Source organism: Nylanderia fulva, unplaced genomic scaffold, assembly GCF_048542155.1.
Source record: "Nylanderia fulva isolate GAGA-0341 unplaced genomic scaffold, ASM4854215v1 Scaffold75, whole genome shotgun sequence".
NCBI classification, from domain to species: domain Eukaryota; kingdom Metazoa; phylum Arthropoda; class Insecta; order Hymenoptera; family Formicidae; genus Nylanderia; species Nylanderia fulva.
In genome coordinates, this window is record NW_028190862.1 from 406,106 (window position 1) to 426,413 (window position 20,308).

At 42.7% G+C, this 20,308-nt stretch overlaps 1 pseudogene; it reads right to left on the reverse strand.

Moving 5' to 3' along the window:
• Window positions 1-1,959: 1,959 nt before the first annotated feature.
• Window positions 1,960-3,081, reverse strand: LOC146720190 (uncharacterized; annotated as a pseudogene).
• Window positions 3,082-20,308: the final 17,227 nt, after the last annotated feature.

The following is a 20,308-nucleotide window of genomic DNA, read 5'->3' on the forward strand; positions in this document are numbered from 1 at the left end:
TCTTTAGGTTATATATACTTTTTCTAGTTCAATTTCTTTCTTCACAGTATATATATTCACGTGCGCATATGTGTGAATCCGTTCCGAAACAGTAACAATGGCCAAGTTTTCAATCAGCTTATTCAACTACGTTGTTGCACGTTGGATACTGCACGTTGGATCCACAGATTATATAGAAATACATTATGTATACTATATAAATAAATATATATTTATATATACAAACAAATATATGTATACATATATATAATAAATAATATATATATAAATAATATATATATATATATGTATATATAAATAATATATTTTTTATATTATATATATACATATATTTTCCAATGTTTATTTGGATCAATAAGACCGTCACATTAAATGGTATAAATGAACAAATTAATAATTAAATAAAATTGAATATATTTTATTTTGCAATTTTTCTGGAATGTTGCTGTAATATTTTCATGAAATATTACAGTTATATGTTTTTGTAGTCTCTAAAATGTTACATTGCAACTTGAAAGATTGTAACATTGTTGCAACGTAACAGCTATCTTCTATGCTGTATGAATAATATTATAATATAAAAGAAATACGGCAAATTAAAATTATGTTTATAATAGAAATCTAGCAAATTAAAATTATGTACATGTATAATAGAAATTCGAGAATTAGAGTTATGTACTGTGACCGAAAGATTTTCTCTTGCTGTTACGTAAGGGACTTTAAAATCCGTAAGACCGATGTTAGGGGTCGTCGGTACACCTTCGGCGCGATTATGACTGTATCTCCCCTTCAATCACAAAGCTTATGGACGCCAGGTACGGCAAGCCGTACCGCACAAAAGATAATTACTTTTCCGAACACAAATATCTTATAGAGAGTATGGAAATCGGGACGGGACTCAATTCGATAAGACAATCTACGATTGGTAGAGGGGGTAGATCGCGGGCGAGAACCGGGATCGAATACGGAGAGAGACGGGTGCAAACACAACGCTAAAATATGAGATGAACTGGAACGATATATTATAAAATATAAAGCATATGGTATACAAGAATTTGAGCTGTATAAAATATAAAATAAAGAGAGCGTGCCGTCTCGCGAGAATCTTATACAGATATATGGAGCGCTTAGCACGTTCTAAGGCGACAACTAAAATATGAACGATAATTATCTCGCGAATTTTGCGTTCGTCCGCCGGATAGCCGCGCCAAAGAGTTGGTCGATCACGTGAACGCCGCGCCAGTCGTCCGGGCGCGTAAATAAGTTTTTCTCTGAATTCCACGCGGTATATTATCCGTGGTTCTTTATCCTTTCTCTAGGAACTTCCCTACTTGCTCTTCAATTTCTTTTTTATCTTCTATTGTACATTTGTACGGTCTTTTACTACAGTATTTATCAACGATTAGATCTATCCTAGCTTCATAATCTTATCAATGTCATATTTGTCTTTTGCAAATATGGAGTTATATTCTTCTATTAGTTTTTTTATGTTAGTCTTCTTTGTATTATCTAAATGGTCTAGAATAACTTTAAATTCATTCTCTTTGATGTGTTCATTAAAATTTACGGAGTATTGTTTATTGTAATTATCTATTTTATCTGCTTTCATTCCTAAATCTGTTTCTTTCTTCTGTGAAATTTGTAATTCTTCATTTTGTATTAATTTAAAGTTTTTTATCATATCTAGCCCAATGATGAAATCCTGAAAGTTTTCTTCTTCAACTATGTACACGTCCATTTCTTTTTCAATATCAAATATTTTTATATTAATTGTAATTAATCCTTTTGTTGTTCCCACACCATTAACCGATCTCAAGTATATTTTATTTGCATCATTTTTCTCCCCTTTTATTTTAATCAGTCTTGAATTTATAAGTGATACCTGAGATCCTGGATCATATGTTCCTTGAATTTCTAGCTTATCTTCTAATAATAGCTTGACCTTGATTAATGGTGTGTTTATTCGTTTTTTTTCTCGGTGTTCAGCTTTACATCAATGACTGAGCTGTTCCCTACTAAATTTGTTGTGTTGGTGTGTCTTTCTTCTTCTTTTGTTTTGAACCAGCATTTTTCTGCAGGGTGGAATCTATTGCCTTTATTTAAACTTTCGCATGTTTTGCATGGTTTTTTTTCTTCACTTTTCTTTTTATATCCTAACTCATTTTTGTGTAGATAAGATTTTTTATATATTAGATTTTCATGTTTCCTAACTTCATTAAATAAGGAGGTTGAATCTTGACATTGTTCCCTATCTATTTTGTTTATAATAAATTCTGGCAATCCAATTGCTATTAGGGTTGTCAACGTTTTTGCATCTATATCTTTATTCATGTCCAACAATAGTTTTTCTTTCTTTATTGCATAATCCGTAAGTGATCCTTCTTTATATCTAAATGATAAAGCATATTTCACCGTGCTCCATCCTTTATCCTCGAAAGTTTCTAAAAATCTACCTTTCCATTCATCCCATCCTGCCTGAACCGTTAATTTTGTTACTGTTGCCGTGTGTCAATCTGAACAAGCTTTATCTAAAAACAATCTTAGTATTTCGATTTTTGTTTCATCTTCTGTAATGTCAAATCTTGTACACTCTTTCTCAAATGTTTCTAGCCATTGTTTCGCATTTGAGTGCTCGCTAGTGAATTTTTCAATCATAAACTTTTCTGAAATTTGTTTTAAATTCTTTACTTCTTCCTTCCTTTTTGATGACTCTACAAGCTTTTCCAATATTTTTGTTAAATTATCATTTTGAGTTTTATCTTCTGATTTTTCCTCGTCTATTTCTTCTAAATATTGGTTCTCAAACTGCAGATTCTGGTCTTCATCTATATAGATCTTTTTTAACTCTACTGTCATCTTTATCCACACTTTTCTTTTTTGATGTCTTGTTTTTAGGGTGTTTTTTAGTTTATTGTAATTTTCTGTTTTCATTAAATCCTTATAATAACCTATATATCTAAACTCTGCCGGTAGAACGTACCTTTTTCCTTTCTCTGTATTGATTGAGGTTATGGCAATTATATTTGTTTTGTCATCCTTGGGTGATGCGACTACTGCAAATTCAAATTGCAGTTTGTCCATATTGACTGAAATTGTCGTTTTATAAGACAATTATCCTTTTTTCCGAACACAAATATCTTATAGAGAGGATGGAAATCGCGACGGGACTCAATTTGATTAGACAATCTACGATTGGTAGAGGGGGGTGGTTCGCGGGCGAGAACCGGGATCGAATACGGAGAGAGACGGGTGCAAACACAACGCTAAAATATGAGATGAACTGGAACGATATATTATAAAATATAAAGCATATGGTATACAAGAATTTGAGCTGTATAAAATATAAAATAAAGAGAGTAATTAGACAAGTGAAATAAATGATAAATTCGCTGTGTGATTGCGCTAAATCGAAGATACGCGCACGTAACGCGTGAGCGTGCCGTCTCACGAGAATCTTATACAGATATATGGAGCGCTTAGCACGTTCTAAGGCGACAACTAAAATATGAACGATAATTATCTTGCGAATTTTGCGTTCGCCCGCCGGATAGCCGCGCCAAAGAGTTGGTCGATCACGTGAACGCCGCGCCAGTCGTCCGGGCGCGTAAACAAGTTTTTCTCTGAATTCCACGCGGTATATTATCCGTGATTCCTTATTCTCACTTCGATTGCTCTAATTAATTCTATCAAAATCCCCTCTAATGCGTAATGTCGTAAATCGACTCACTACAAATATTGGACAATAAAAACTGACTCACAAGTAACCGCGAAGACTCTAGATAACAGTAAAATGGTCGGAATCGCGCAATAACGAATACGAGTTTGACTCTCGACGCATACAACGAAAACTACAATATAGAACGAACGCGACAACTTAATAGTTACGGACACAATAAAGACTGTCGGCGGCAATGTATAAGAGAGAGAGAGCTTGTGGAGAAGATCTGGACGGAATTCAAAAGCCAAACACTAAACGCGATATCTCGCGGGGAGTGCACAATGGCGACTCTCACACGACCCACGTAATTTTCCCCAAAAAGAAAGCTACTGCTGCACCTTCGGCGACAGCTACGCAAAAGTTTACCACATATGCTCTTCCGTCCGAATTCCTACTCGATTACCGAGTTAGCGGCCTTACAACAGGGAAGTCGTCCTTCACGCCGGATTTACTGCGCCGGATCGATGGTAGCTCGATAAGTCAAGGTCCTTCGCTCTCACCAGTCCGCCGAACAGTGACGATCGGGAAGCCCGCGGGAGACACGTCGGCGCGATAACGTCTTATCCAACCACCTGCGGCGCTCCTGCTCACAGGAGTGGCTCGCCGTCCTCGCGGCCCTTACGAACTGCAGGGCCGTTGCGCGGCTAATTGTCGCCCCTCGCTCTATTAATTTTTGTTCTCGCCGGTAGAATGTTGCCTTCGGCTATAGTTGTGCGATGTCCTGAGGCTGCGAGTACCCTTCCCGGCTCGGTACTGTGTTTCTCCGGGCCCCATGGCGGTGAGGGCACACGCTCCTCGTCGGGGTCTCCGGCTCGTGGTGAGTGGAGTGGTTCCCCTCCGCCTTTGCTTGGCTCCTCGCACGTGCCTGCCTGTCAGGGCGAGTAATTTTAATTTCGGGCAGTCGGTGCTCGCTCCCACAGTAAATGTTACTAATAACTATTGATAATTTTATGTCACCTGGCGTGTTCCTCCTTGCGGTACGTCCCGCCGTACCGTCCTTCGCTCGGTTCTTTTCCGGACGCGACCCAATCCTTTCCCACCTTGCAGCCGCCATACTCGCACGGTCTTGATCTAAATTTTTCACTCTCTCTCCCTCTCTCTCTCTCGCTAATTGGAGAGAACGAAGGACCACTAATGGCACTCCCGACCGGGTTATTCGACCCTTGTGACAGACATACAAAATGTCACGTTACAGTATATAATTAAAATTCGGCGAATTAAAATTATGTATACTCGCGGAGTAAAAATTTGTTTAGCGCGCACTTATGTGTTATCTAGTATATTTAAATAAGATCGGTATTTCGAAACTTAGCCTAGCAAGAGCGGACAACTTTTTAGTTAGCCACTATTCATATACATATATAGAATGTATTTGTACAGCTCTTGAAATAAATAAAATAAAAAGTGCATAATCTATTTAAAAAATATCTCGACATTATAGTTATGTAGAATTAGAGTATATAGTAAAAAATATGATAACAATAAAAATAGATTCCAATTCAAAAATATCAAAGTAAACCTTGACACACACATACGCATGCACGAACGACCGCATGCACACGCACATATGTATATAATGATGATCTTCTATTTAAGGTTATTTTATATCTTCTTCGAAACTAAAAAATTTTTAACAAGGATAAAAAAAATATATTGCTGTGAAAAGCCTAATACTTAGCAATTCGCTAAGACGAGGAACAATATCTAAATTGAGATTTGAATTCCTCTTCCCTTTACCCCCCCCCTCTAAATTGATGTAAACGAGAAAATTATGAGTTCGAAAAATTCGGCTGAATCGGGAATCGAACTCGAGACCTTTCGCTTACCGGGCGACTGCTCTTTCCAACTGAGCTATTCAGACACCTTAACGAACCGATATACCTCTCTCGTCTTTATGTATACTAATGAAACACGCTGGCTGTAAATATGCGTATTTCATTAGTATACATAGAGACGAGAGAGGTATATCGGCTTGTTAAGGTGTCTGTAAAGGGAAGAGGAATTCAAATCTCAATTTAAAGATTGTTCCTCATCTTAGCAAATTACTAAGCATTAGGCTCTTCACAGCAATATATTCTTTCTATCCTTGTTATTTTACGATAAGAGCGTTTTATTAATATTATTTGGTAAACAATTTTTGTTAATCTTGAATTTTAACAAACAAAATCATTTTCTAAGGTCATATAAAAAGTCAACTTAGATGTTTTAAATGGAATTACTCCACTAATTCTTTTATATAAATGTGCTGTAATAATTAAGTTTTCCACTCTCGACATTTTTGCTTTAGCATATAGGCATGCATGGGTGCTAGCATAGTGTCAAAAGATGAGTGAAATATTTTAAAGACAGAAATACAAGCAAAATTAGCCTCACAATTTCGCCCGAGAATAATTTCCGCGGTTTCTTGCGTGCGTAAGGGATGTAGCCTTTGCACCCCTTCCGCGTATTATCTTTTATTTATTTTTTTTGTTTAGCAACTTTTGCGTTTTTTTTTGCGAGCGACTTTTACTTAGGGTTACGTGTCTCGACCGGAGAGGATATAGAGGAAGGAAGAAGAAGACTACGGATCGAGCAGAGGCCACCATTTTCGGGTCACGGCCGGTAATAGTTATTTGTGTAACAAGTGCGGGAAGTTGACAATTGAACACGAGTGCGGAGTGGACGCACGAGCCGAAACCGATTTTTCTCATTTGCTCCTCACCATAAGAACCTCAATACCGCCATTAAATACTCCCTCTTCTGCAGATATTCCGGGGACATAAGGAGATGGCTACTCTCTCGCAAGGCGCGAGAGAGCCCCAAGCAGGAGAGTCGCGGGAGATATCCTGCCTCTGGACCAACCTATCCTGCTGTAAAATTCGCGGTCGATCAATCACTCGATCTAGCGAATTTTGGAAGATCAACAAAGACGGAACGCCAGCAGGCACCCCGACAAAAATTACAAAAGGAAACACCGGAAGGAAAAACGGGAAGCATGAAAGAGCGGCGAGAAAAGTTATCATTGACCAAATTCGCGGGGCCCCGCAGAACGCCCGGCGGCCCTGCCAGGATAAGGAGCGCCACGTGTGGAAAATGTCAAATTTATTATCGGCGTGATTCCGGCGGGCCTTTTGCTTATCACTGTTCGGCAGAGCGTATGAGAGGACGGAGGCCCGAGAGCGGATGACTCCCCGAAAAAGAATCTGCACGTACCGGTAAGATGAACGAACCTTTGTAAAGTCGCTAATTTCGCGTAGATAGTCGGGAAAGACGCGTGTAACGTTCGCGGCCGGTGAGTATAATAATTATCAGAAGCATTCTTTTCGGGAAATTAGGAGAAATTGAGAGTATTGCGCGTATAATCTTTGTCCCGGCGTCCGACCGATCGCGTGCTCTCTCTCGTGAGTACCTTAAGAGAGGCTCTCTCTCTCTCTCTCTCTCTCTCTCTCTCTCTCTCTCTCCCGCGAATACGCCAACAGTCTTTGCGATTGTATTGTACTTTTGTATTGGAATAAAGTATCTCGTCAATATTAATTGTGCTGTCTATAGTTTGTAGAGTCTATAAATCTTCATGTAGAGAAGACTATATAATTGCGAATGAGATATATATAGTATGTTCTCTTTGGATGCGTGTGGCAAATTCTTTCTCGCGCGTAGGGACAAGTTTACTCCCGGGTACCGTGTGTAACCTGATATCTCCGCGTTGGGTCGTAACAAAGTCGCGGAATCATAACACCGCGCCGCGTGTAGCCGTAGTTTCGCAGTACAATTGTCTTTACTCTTATATTATACGATTTCGATTTTCTCTGTACTTTTGTGCTACCTAATATTCTCTGTCCGCGGCGAACTATCCGCTTGCAGATTCGGCCCTCCATTTTTGGTGAATTATTTTTTCGATTTTCCAAAAAAAGTACGGTTACAAATTTGCGCATGGGGCTCACAAAGAAAAATTTTATTATAACGGGAAGTTCGGTCTCGAGATTGGCTAGTTTCTGATATTTATATGAGATATATTTTTTGTGATATTTATATTATTTGATTCTGAGGATATTTGAATTTTATATATTTCTTGAAATTTATATTTTGTATTGATTTATATTTGTGATTATTTTTTTTTGCGATTTATATACTTGAAATCTATTTTTTGATAATTATACTTTAGAAATCATATTTTCATTGAAAATTTATGTTCACAAATATCGATGCTTTCCGAAAGTTATATATGTTTGAATTTTTCTTTCTTTCAAGTTAACGCTTGCGGGAGAAGTTATATTTAGGGAATAATTTTTTTTGTATTTTTTTTCGAGGCTTATAATTTTCAGTGCCAATTATATTTTTTTGTTTTTGTTGAACTTTAAATTCGGAAACATTTATATTTGAAAATATTAATTTATATTTGGAGAAACATATATTTTTTTTTATAATAATTTGTCGGTCAGCGACGCATATCAGATGATGCGCCGCTGGAATTTAAAATTTTCGGGCGCGCGTGGCAGCGACGCGGAGGCGTTCTTGGCACGTATAGAGAAAGACCGTGCATTAGTTCCGGTGGATGACGAGGAAATCTCTTCAAATGCACTCCGTTTTTCTTTTCCGGTATCGCGCTTTATTGGTATCGAAACGAGAGAAATCGTTGGAGAATTTGGCGGGAATTTAAAGCCGCGTGGCATACGCGTTTCGGTAACCCCGATTTCCAATTCGCGTTACGGGATGAAATCATGCGTCGTAAGCAGGGCGAAGGGGAGACGGTCGCCGATTACCTGACTTGTTTACGTGCTCTATTTGAACGGCTAAGGCATTTGGAGGAACAATTAAATCACGCGCACCGTAATATGTGTTCGCGTTTACAGGTAGCGGTTTACCGTCGAGATGTGTACAATTTTACGTCATTAGAAAATTTAGCGACGCGGATCGAGAATAGCTACGGAGCCGTATCGCGCTATCGCGCTTCCCCGCCTCCCGAACAGTCAATTTTCCCGGAGTTAGCGTATCGGTCGCCGAAAAAGAGCGCGAAGGCCATCGTCGCGGCCGGTTTAATACCCGGGATACCAGAGAATAAAGCTGATGTCAGTACACGCGCTTGCAAGGCCGCCAAGAACGTACCCGCCGCCACACCCGCGCCCAAACAAAAGGCGACATCTATTTCCGGTTCCGCGATTCCGTCGACGTCCGCTCCCGCGCGTCAGGGCCTCAAGTGTTGGAATTGCGAGAAGATAGGGCATATTGCGCGGGAATGCCAAGAGGCATGGCGGATTTATTGCTATCGATGCGGACAGACTAACGTGACGGTCAAGATGTGTCTCACATGTTCGGGAAACGGGGACGGGAGTCAGTAGAGCAAGCCCTCGCGACTCCGTCGAACCCCGAAGCGGCCCGCGACGAGTCTACTCAGGGAACCCCCGAAATTGCAAGCTTCTCGACGCAGATCGTATATACAAGTACGTCGAATTCCCGAGAGTCGCTACCCCTGAGATATTAAGATGTTGATTCGAGAAAAACTTTTGCGTGCGCTCGTAGACGCGGGATCTAATCGTACAATAATAGGAGCGGAAGAGATACGAATTATTAAGAGATTAATAAATTACTAAATTTACTGATAGATTATAATCGCGTCACGCATATTTGCACAGCGAATGGACAGGTAGCGCGAGCACCGGGAAAGGTCGAGATTCCGTTCACACTAGAAGGCCGCGCACATACAGTTTCCGCATGTCTGTTGTCTGATTTAACAGTCCCTTGTATTCTCGGTATGGATTTTCTTTGCAAATTCGGAGTTTTATTTAGTTTCGCCGAAAGTACAAGAGGCTATTCGGGAAGAGGTAGATAAAATGTTAGAGATCGGAATTATTGAGCCGTCATTTAACGAATGGTCTAATCCGATAGTAATGATTAAAAAATCCAACGGGAAATATCAGTTTTGTTTGGATTTCCGTAGTCAATGACGTGTCTAAAAAGGGTGCATATCCACTGCCTAACATGAACAGTATTCTAGATAAATTATGGGCAGTTCGCTATATATCTACCCTCAATTTGAGTCAGGCGTATTTCCAGGTTCCGCTGGTCAAAGAAAGTCGCGAGATCACCGCGTACCTGGAAAGAGGTTGTATCATTTCACGCGCATATCGTACGGATTAACCGGCGCTCCGGCTACATTCCAACGTCTCCTTGATAGATTAATAGGGCCCGAGATGGAGCCGCACGCGTTTGCATATCTCGATGACATCGTGATAGTTACGCCGACTTTTGAGAAGCATCTCGAGTGGCTAGATCGCGTATTTAAGAAAATCTCCGGAGCGGGACTTACAATTAATCCCGAGAAATGCGAGTTTTGTCGATCTCAGGTGAGATATCTCGGTTTCATTGTACGACGGGAAGGTCTGATGGTAGACCTAGAGAAAACGCGCCCAATTTTAGAATACCCCGAACCGCGTAATCTAAAGCAGTTACGCCACTTTTTTGGAATGTCATCGTGGTATCATCGGTTTTTGCCACAATTTGCGACGTTAAGCAAACCACTCACGCGATTATTGAAAAAGAATACTCGGTGGACTTGGGAATCGGAACAGCAGGACGCGTTTGATTACCGGCGCCGGATGCAGAGCGTGACGCCGACCCGGGATAAAACTAATGGGGGGGGGAGTGGGGGTGGAGCGCAATTGGCGTTTGATCCCCCATCTCCCTCCTCCCGGGCCCGGAGAGAGGGAAGTGAAGAGAAGAGAAGGAGGTGATGGTGCGGAGGGTGACTGGGGGGGGGGATCTTTCCCGGCATAGCCGGGTAAAACCCTCCCCCCTGCGGGGGGGGCGGGGGCCGCCTGGCCTCCGGCCGTGGGACCTAGGTCCCTCGGTCGGGGGCTGGGGGGGCCCTTCTCCCTCCCAGGGTGCCTTCTCCCGGCCTTCTCTCTTCCCTGAGGGGGGAGAGGGGTGACGGCTGTTTTTTCCCCTGGCGGTGGTGGCCGAACCTCAATTCCCTTTGGGATGAGGGGGGGCCCCAACGCCAGGGTAGTGGGGGTTAGCGCCGTCGGGTCTTAGGGCCCGGCGTCGCTGACCGCCCACGCGTGAGAGGGACGGGGGCGCTTGGCCGCCTGCCCGCCTGCCGGTGACTCACAAGAGTCGGCCGGCGGGGGGGCGGGCGGCCTGGCGCCCTCGTCCAGACGGGGTCTCTTCAAGGAGAGATCCCGGCGTTAGCGTCGGGTGCCGGCGGCCGAGCCCTGAACCCCCTTGGGGAAGGGGTGGTTGCCACGGCACCCGGCAGAGGGGTGGGATCGCGGGGGGTCCAGGCCTCGGCCTGATCCCCATTGCACGCGGTCCCCTCCCGCGAGGGAGCGAGGGTCTGTCGCCCTCCCGCCGAGAAAGACGCCCAGGGTCGGGCGTTCTCGGCTGGAGGGAGCAACCCTCGCGAGGGAAGTTACCCCCCCGGGGGTGGTTTCCCTGAGAGGGCCCCCTTGGTTGGCGGTCGAACTCGGCTACCCTTCGGGTGCCGGGGGAAACCCCAACCGGGGGGGCGGGGGGTGACGGTTCGAGCGGGCATACTCGAACCGTGACCCCGCCCCCCAAAACCAACGGGAGGGCGCGGCGTGGGGTTGATACCGCCCTGCGTCGCAACCGCGAAGACCTGCACTTGCGGGGGGAAGGGTGCCGCCTTCAGCGGCATCCTTCCCAGGAGGAATTAAGGCGGGGGGACGGCTAGTAGGCATGGGATACCAGCATCCTGGCCGCCCCCCTAATAACGCCCGAGAAGGTATCCGTAGTGGTTTTAGTGAGGTATGTCTTGCGCCCCCTGACTGATTCATTCGTGGATCGGCCAAGGGAAGCAAGAAGCCCCACATAACCGCCCGCCCTCTATCCGGAGGGCGGGGGTATCCATGAGGATTTCCACTACGTAAAAAAAAAAAAAAAAAAAAAAAAAGAACGCGTTTGATTAAATTCGCGCTCGCTTAGTTACCGCGCCTTGTCGTGTCCAGATTTTAAGATTTCTTTTGTCTTGCAGGCGGACGCCAGTTCGGTAGGTTTAGGGGCCGTCCTGACTCAGACGATCAACGGCGAGGAACGCGTCGTAGTGTTCGCGAACCGCGCGCTATCCGGTCCGGAGACACGGTATTCGGTCACCGAGCAGAAATGTTTGGCCGTAGTGTGGGCCATCAAGAAGTTCCGCGCGTACTTAGAAGGGTATCGTTTCACCGTCATTACAGACCATAATAGTTTGAGATGGCTTCACAACCTGAAAAATCCGACGGGACGGCTCGCGAGATGGGTTCTCGAACTACTTGAATATGATTTTGAGATCGTGCATCGGAAAGGCGCACTGCATCACGTTCCGGATGCCTTATCGCGCATGTACGAAGTAGACACAGAAGCGAACGTAGTCATGGTGGCGGACGCGGATCCCCCTGACTACATAGCAGACCCGTGGTATCGAAAACGCTTTGCGGAAGTACGCGACGGACAGAAACGTTTCATCGATTGGTGTATTGTCGACGGTCAGATGTACTACCATCGCCCGCAAGCGGTCATATCAAATATCGTCGAAGATTTAGACCGGTGGAAGTTTTGCCAGCCAAATTACGCAGAGCAGCTCTTCGGGAAGCGCACGATGTTCCGCAATCTGGTCATCTTGGAATAGAAAAGACATTTTATAGATTAGCGGTTTCTTATTACTGGCCGTCTATGTTCCGCAACGTCGTGAAATATGTCAGACAATGCGATACGTGTCAGCAAACGAAAGTAGAGCAGGCAAGCCGACCCGGTCTCATGGGGCATCGCGTAATCGAAAGTCCCTGGACCGTTGTAGCAGCCGATATCATGGGACCATTTCCCAAAAGTAAAGCGAGATTCATGTACTTATTAGAGGTGCAAGATCTTTTTACTAAGTGGGTAGAATGCTTCGCATTAAGGGCGGCAAACGGACGAAAGATTAGTGAATCCTTAGAGGAGGTTGTTTCGCGATGGGGCACTCCGAAATTCTTCCTTTCGGATAACGGGACGGAATTCGCGAATCAGACTATACAGGCTTTCACGGACGACCACGGAATTAAGTGCAGCAGGGTGTCCCCTTATCATCCCCAAGCGAATCCTGTTGAACGGAGAAATCGCGTATTAAAAACAATGATAGTCGCGTTCCTCGAGAGAGATCATCGGGAGTGGGATGTTCATTTGAACGATTTCCGCTTTGCGTATAACACAGCGTCATATCGGAGCCTCACCTGCTCTCCTCAATTTAGGATGCGAGTTGGCTCCCAAGGAGTGCTGCGCGCACGAAACCCGACCGTTACAGAAGTAGAGGAACGGGATCCGGCGGAGTAGTCGAAAAGAATACAATGATTGCAACTTCTACTCCAATGGGTAGCGGAAAACCTTGATTAGGCGTATCAACGGCAATCGCGATATTATAATTTGAGGCGACGGAATGTGGTATATAAGGTCGGCGACTGGGTTATGAAGCGACAATACGTGTTGTCCTCCGCGGCCTAGAATATTGCCGCGAAACTCGCGCCGAAATTGCACGGTCCGTTTCAGATCCTTAAAGTTTTGTCCCCTGTGGTATATGAACTGATTGACCCTCAGGGAACCTCTATGGGTAAAGTGCATGTCAAAGACCTAAAACTGTATTATGCTCCCGCTTCTAGATAAGTTCCGCCTCCCGATTGTACAAATAGCCCTACAATGGAAGGATTTTAGCCAGATCCTGGGCTCCTAGGCCAGAGAGGAGGGTCCAGGCTCGGTACCATGGATGAGAGTCCTGCACACCCAGGACCAAGCCTTTCAGACAGAGGGAGCTTTTCTGCTGGACGATCTCCTCCGGATGGCTTTCCAAGGGTGGGGGCGGAGGACAACCCCAAGGCTCCAAAGGTTCCGAACATTCCGCCGGTTCCGAGACCGCCGCCCGTGGCCGCGGGTGAATCATTGACCCCGGCGCCATCGGACCTTAGTCTCGTCGACCTGCTGACCGGTGCAGGACGAAGCCGCCAGCGAGCTGCTCCCAAGGAAACGACGGTGTCACCACGTCTTGGACGCCGTACGACAGAGTACCGAGTGGACACCCGAAGCCCTAGGTCTTCGTCCAGCCCTCTTCGATACGACGACGACGAAGAGCCAGCGCCACTACGAGTCCCAGCTGGTCCTCAGGGGTCGTCCCTTGCCAGTCCATCAGCGGTGCTAGAATTGCCAGCGGACCGAGCACCGATACGCCGACTGCCCCGCGCCCCGCACCCGTGCTTATTGCTACAAATGCGGCCGCGAGGGAGTAAGCATGAGGACGTGCCCGGAGTGCAGCCCCGTGTGGAAAACCTTGGGGGCTTATCAGCGGACCCGCGGAAAAGGAAAGGCCGTAGATTCCGGGGAGGATCCCTACTCCTCCTCCTTACTTATGTTCCGCAAAAATATATATATATATGCCTTATCGGTTTCTTTTTTTCTGTTCCCGGTCGCGGCAAATGTACCTTGTTGTAGCTGGTACAAATAGAGAGATTGTAAACTGACCTCGACTTTTATTTCTGTTCTCACTAACCTACCTTATCTTCCCCCTGTATATTTATTGGTGTGCGGTTCTCACAAAAACTTTCGCGAATTTCCTTTTGATTCTTCTCGTTGCTTGGGTTTTGCTTGGTTGTGAGTCGATGTCTGTGTATCGCATGCTTTGTGTGTCGGCTGTTCCGCGCGAGAGGTGAGTTTGGTTCCAGTGGACAGCAGCGAGGCTGCCAAGCTTGGAAGGACCTTAGATGCTCAGCGGATACTGAAATTGGCGGCTATCTCTGTTCGTCCCTGGTAAAATCTCCCCGGTCCTCCTCTGGGAAGGAAGAGTTGTGACATGACATTTTTCTGTCAGTCAGAAGGGCCGACAGCCTAGCCAGGAAGACGGGAAATTCGGGGCCTGCGTCTTCTCGCCACCTCTCAATTGAAAGAGAGCGCCCGAGAATAATTTCCGCGGTTAATTGCGTGCGTAAGGGATGTGGCATTTGCACCACTTCCGCGTATTATCTTTCATTTATTTTTTTTATTTAGCGACTTTTACGTTTTTTTTTTGCGAGCGGCTTTCACTTAGGGTTACGTGTCTCGACCAAAGAGGATGTAGAGAAAGGAAGAATAAGACTACGGATCGAGCAGAGGCCACCATTTCCGGATCACGCCCGGTAAATATACTTCCACGAACCGATTTTTCTCATTTGCTCCTTACCATAAGAACCTCGATACCGCCATTAAATATTCCCTCTTCTGCAGATATTCCGGGGACATAAGGAAATGGCCACTCTCTCGCAAGGCGCGAGAGAGCCCCAAGTACGAGAGTCGCGGGAGATATCCTGCCCCCTCCCTTTTTTTTTTTTTGACGCTGGGGAAACCCTCATGGTACCACGCACCTACGGGCGAGTTATGTAGGACTCCTTGTTTCCCTTGATTGAGCCATTCGTGGCTCGACCAGGGGGCCCAAGACCTACCGCACTAAAAACCCCAGCAAGTGTCCTTCCCGGGCGTTGGATGGGGGGTGCCGAGGATGCTGGTTACCCATGTCGTCTCGGAAACCATCCCCCAGATATCCTGCCCCTGGACCAACCTATCCTGCTGTAAAATTCGCGATCAATCAATCACTCGATCTAGCGAATTTTGGAAGATCAACAAAGACGGAACGCCAGCAGGCACCCCGGCAAAAATTACAAAAGGAAACACCGGAAGGAAAAACGGGAAGCATGAAGGAGCGGCGAGAAAAGTTATCATCGACCAAATTCGCGGGGCCCCGCAGAACGCCCGGCGGCCCTGCCAGGATAAGGAGCGCCACGTGTGGAAAATGTCAAATTTATTATCGGCGTGATTCCGGCGGGCCTCTTGCTTATCACTGTTCGGCAGAGCGTATGAGAGGACGGAGGTCCGAGAGCGGATGACTCCCCGAAAAAGAATCTGCACGTACCGGTAAGACGAACGAACCTTTGTAAAGTCGCTAATTTCGCGTAGATAGTCAGGAAAGACGCGTGTAACGTTCGCGGCCGGTGAGTAATTATCAGAAGCATTCTTTTCGGGAAATTAGGAGAAATTGAGAGTATTGCGCGTATAATCTTTGTCCCGGCGTCCGACCGACCGCGTGCTCTCTCTCATGAGTACCTTAAGAGAGGCTCTCTCTCTCTCTCTCCCGCGAATACGCCAACAGTCTTTGCGATTGTATTATACTTTTGTATTGGAATAAAGTATCTCGTCAATATTAATTGTGCCGTCTATAGTTTGTAGAGTCTGTAAATTTTTGTGTAGAAAAGACTGATATAATCGCGAATGAGATATATAGTATGTTCTCTTTAGATGCGTATGGCGAATTCTTTCTCGCGCGTATGATTATTCAAGTACGTTATTTCTTTGTATAACAGTGCGAATTTCGTCCCTCGTATAAGATATTAGGTGGTAAATCGCGCAGAGCATACTAGAGTTTACGAGAATTTTTTTAGTACCGGCGTTTCGGGAATTCATTATTTCCGCACGGACCATATTAAGTCTCGTGCGTTAACAATTATTCGCGTAGAAGCAAGTTTACTCCCGGGTACCGCGTGTAACCTGATATCTCCGTGTCGGGTCGTAACAAAGTCGCGGAATCACAACACCGCGCCACGTGTCAGCCGTATTTTTGCAGTACAATCGTCTTTACTCTTATATTATACGATTTCGATTTTCTCTGTACTTTTGTATTACCTAATATTCTGTGTCCGCGGCGAGCTATCCGCTCGCAAATTCACAATTATTATATTACATGAAAGATTTTATTAATTTTTTTTCTGTGTACGATATTACTCGATCAAAGATATTTTTTTTGTTATCTATCTAATTCATAGATGATGTATTCTACTCGTATTTAATATTTCATCTGGTAATTTACAGTAGCCACTCTCGAATGCCGTTCTCTCTCCCGTCCGAATTCCCCCCTCTACCCTTTGACGCTCTGAGCGAGTCGAGCATTGCCGCGGAATCTTTCGAGATGTTTTAAGGAATAACGGAGGTTATTATTTATTTGTGCATTTTTTTGTGTGGCGCGAATCTCGCGCTTGGCGCAAATCTGGCGCCCAGCAAAGATAATCTTTTGTGTGTACGCGAATTTCCCGCTTTCCGCGCCGAATGTGTGCCGTCGGCCAGCAAGATCGGCTCTCCATTTTTGGTGAATTATTTCTCCGATTTTCCAAAAAAAATTACGGTTACAATATATATATATTATATATATATATAATTATTTAGATAGCAGCTTGTATAAATTCAAAATAAATAACAATATTACTGTTAGGCTTTTTTGAGAACGAACAATGTTTCGGCCGTTTGGAAATTAGAGAATACAATAAAAATATTCTCGTTTATACTATTTAGACCGTTCTCGGTCTTTGACCGGACAACAGGCTCCGATATTTGCCTACTTCTTATACTGGTTGTGAACGTAGAGCCACGAGCTCGTAGCTTATTGGCCATTTTTCTGTCGTGTGATTTCTTTCCCTTTTATTATCGCGAACAAGGATACATGTTTTCGGAGTCAGTCCGAATTGAGACGGCGAGGAGCTTACATTGAATCCGTTTAAGTCTGCGTTGAAATATTCTGTGAACCATTGCTGAACCGTACTTGTTACTGTGGCCGAAGCGATACGTTCTGAGATTGTTAAAACTTTCGATTCGCAAAGGTTACTGCATATTGTTTAAATAAAGTATCGTTCGAGTGTTAATTGATGAATTCACCTATACTCTTCTCTTTTATACTGCGGTGGAAATACGCGAGATTAACCGAAACGAATGCGACCGGCATGAATTACGTTATCGACAAAAAACGGTAACAAACAAATAAACGATGTTTTAAAAATAATCAAATTAATTTATTAGTAATTATTAACATATGAGACGTTTCGTACATTACTTGTCTTATCAATCATAAACATTCTAAACCGATTTACATTTTAATATACAAAATTGTTAACACTTGTTACAAGTTACACATATTGGGATATAAGACAGTTCAATAATTGGCGTCATCCTGCCCCAATCTCATACCTCGTTATAATAAGACGATGTGAAATTGGTCCATGTGACTTGATATTATTTATATAAATTTAAAGTGTAAGACAGGCAATAAGAGCCAATCGCGGAAGACAGTGCGTTATCCCAACGAAACTAAATTTTTTCGTTAGAATTAAATATCTGTGCACAAGGCACCAAATTTTACTTGGTCACGGTCAAGATTTTAAAATATGAAATAATCTCATTTTTGAGATTTAATTTCAATAATCCTTTAACTCCCCTACGGAAATAAATGAATAAATGCAAGAGAAAAATATAGATCCGAAAGTCGCTGAATCGGGAATCGAACCCGAGACCTTCCGCTTGCCGGGCGAATGCTCTTTCAACTGAGCTATTCAGACACTTACGAAACAATACTTTTCTCAATACTTTTACCTCCCAAAGCGTCGTAATTAGGCCCAGACACGAATAAACAATGATAAGAATATTAGATCGGCTCTTAATATAAAACACAAAGGTCTCCGGTTCGATTCCCGATTTAGCCAACTTTCGGACCAATATTTTTCTCGCCTATTTCTTTACAGAAGAAGTTAAAAGAGGAACAAGGAGAATTCTTGAGATCCCAACCATAGGATACAAATTCCCAGATTCCTTAATTTTCTTACTTAATTTCGCAATAACATCGCGTTTGGCTCTATGGCCGAGAAGGAGGAGGTGCATATCATGTTTTATATTAAGAGCCGATTTAATATTGTTATCATTGTTATATACATATATATATATATATATATATATATATATAACTTATTACAAATTTTGTTTATTCTTATTGTTAAAAATATCTTAATAATAGATATAGAAATATTGATATATGCATTTTTTGTTATAAAAAAAGTCAAATTACTTTATTTAATCTAACATTAAAAATTTGTACCAAATTTGCTATTCAAAGAATCCGCTTAATTATTAGTTAATTATTAATAAAGCTTTAATAAAAAGCTTAATTTATGGAGATACGGAGATACGAAGATACAAAGGGAATGAAAGTGATAATTTCTAGTCAGGGATGAGAAACTATCACTTTCACTTCTTTATATCCCCGGAACTGTGCTTATGCTCATCTTGAAATTTCTCTGGGATTAACGTCTCATCATATAATACTATGACATAAAAAAAGTTTGAAATTTGAGGTCCCAAAATTTGATTCTATAAAATGGGCGAAAAAAGGTCTTTTTGCCATTACTCTTTGTAATTATAGCGATTCAAAAAATATAGGAAAAAGCAAAACCCGTGTAGGATAAAATTGGGTACATTTTGAAATTGTCTCCCTACGAAAAATTAGAAGACAAAAAGAAATCTATTGACTGTTAGTAGTGTAATCTATTAGTAGTGTTTAGTGAATCTTAAACTATATAAGAAAATGGGACAAGTTGCTTAAAAAAACATTTGCTTACGAAGGACAAGTTTTTTTAAAAATACTCGGTTTTGCTCTACCGGTAGGATAAAATCGGATACCTATTTGAAAGCACGTAAATCACAATGTAATTACGAAATCTTAATTTATTTAAATCATAATACAATACAAAAATGTATTCTATAAATAACAATTACAAACAAATCTCTTGCTCTACATAAGATACGTGGATCCACCGTTGACATGCAATACACTGTCTTTAACCTTAGATTAAATACAAATTATTGCAAAAGATGCAAGCTACATTTTTTTCTAAAAATAAACTATCTTCGTCCTTTTTTATTATTTAATTTTTTTTCTCATATTTTTTGTTTTCGATTTTGTCCTACACGTAGATACTCCGTTTTGCCCTAACACGAGGAAAATACGGCGGCTCTACATTCTAATATAAAAGAAATGATAAAACCTAATGCAATCTATACTTTCTAATACGTATAGAATTCAACGCTAACTTATCAAAATAGATGCTTCGTATAGAAAAAGTTCACAACTTGATTGTTGCTCCGATATCGAGCTTTCTTAGTTCGGAAATTTTAAACATCTCTAAAAAGAGTATTGTGTGTATGTGAACATGGTTTATCTCCGAATAATAATGATGTTAATTTTTAATTAATAACATGAATTACCCACAGTTGAGAATATTTATCACAAAAAATAGAGGTACTCGGTTTGACGAGTAAGTCCCAAATATGCACAGTATACCAATTTGACACAATATTTCGCGATCGGACACAATCTTGATTGAACAGAGACTTGTAATGAACTTGCAAAAAGTTGAAAAACTATGTGGAAATATACAGTTGTAGACCTCGAATTTAAGAACTAAAAGCATTGATATATAGACTTATAAACCCATTAGGAAATGTGTCTGATCGAGATTATGTCCGACTGTATCCTATGGGAACTGTGTCCGATGGAACTGTGTCTGATGGGAACTGTGTCCGACTGACAATGAGTGAGATTGTGTCGGATCGGGATTGTGTCTGATCAGAACTGTGTTCGATTAGAATTGTGTCCGATCGGGAAATATTGTCGTGTCCGATTGGTACTATGCGCAATTGGAACAATCCTGGTATGATCCATTTATCCTGATTTACTCAACTTTTTTCCCCTAAATACGAACATTAATAAAAATTTATTTAGTGAAAAAATGTGTCCTTCGAAGGATTAAATAA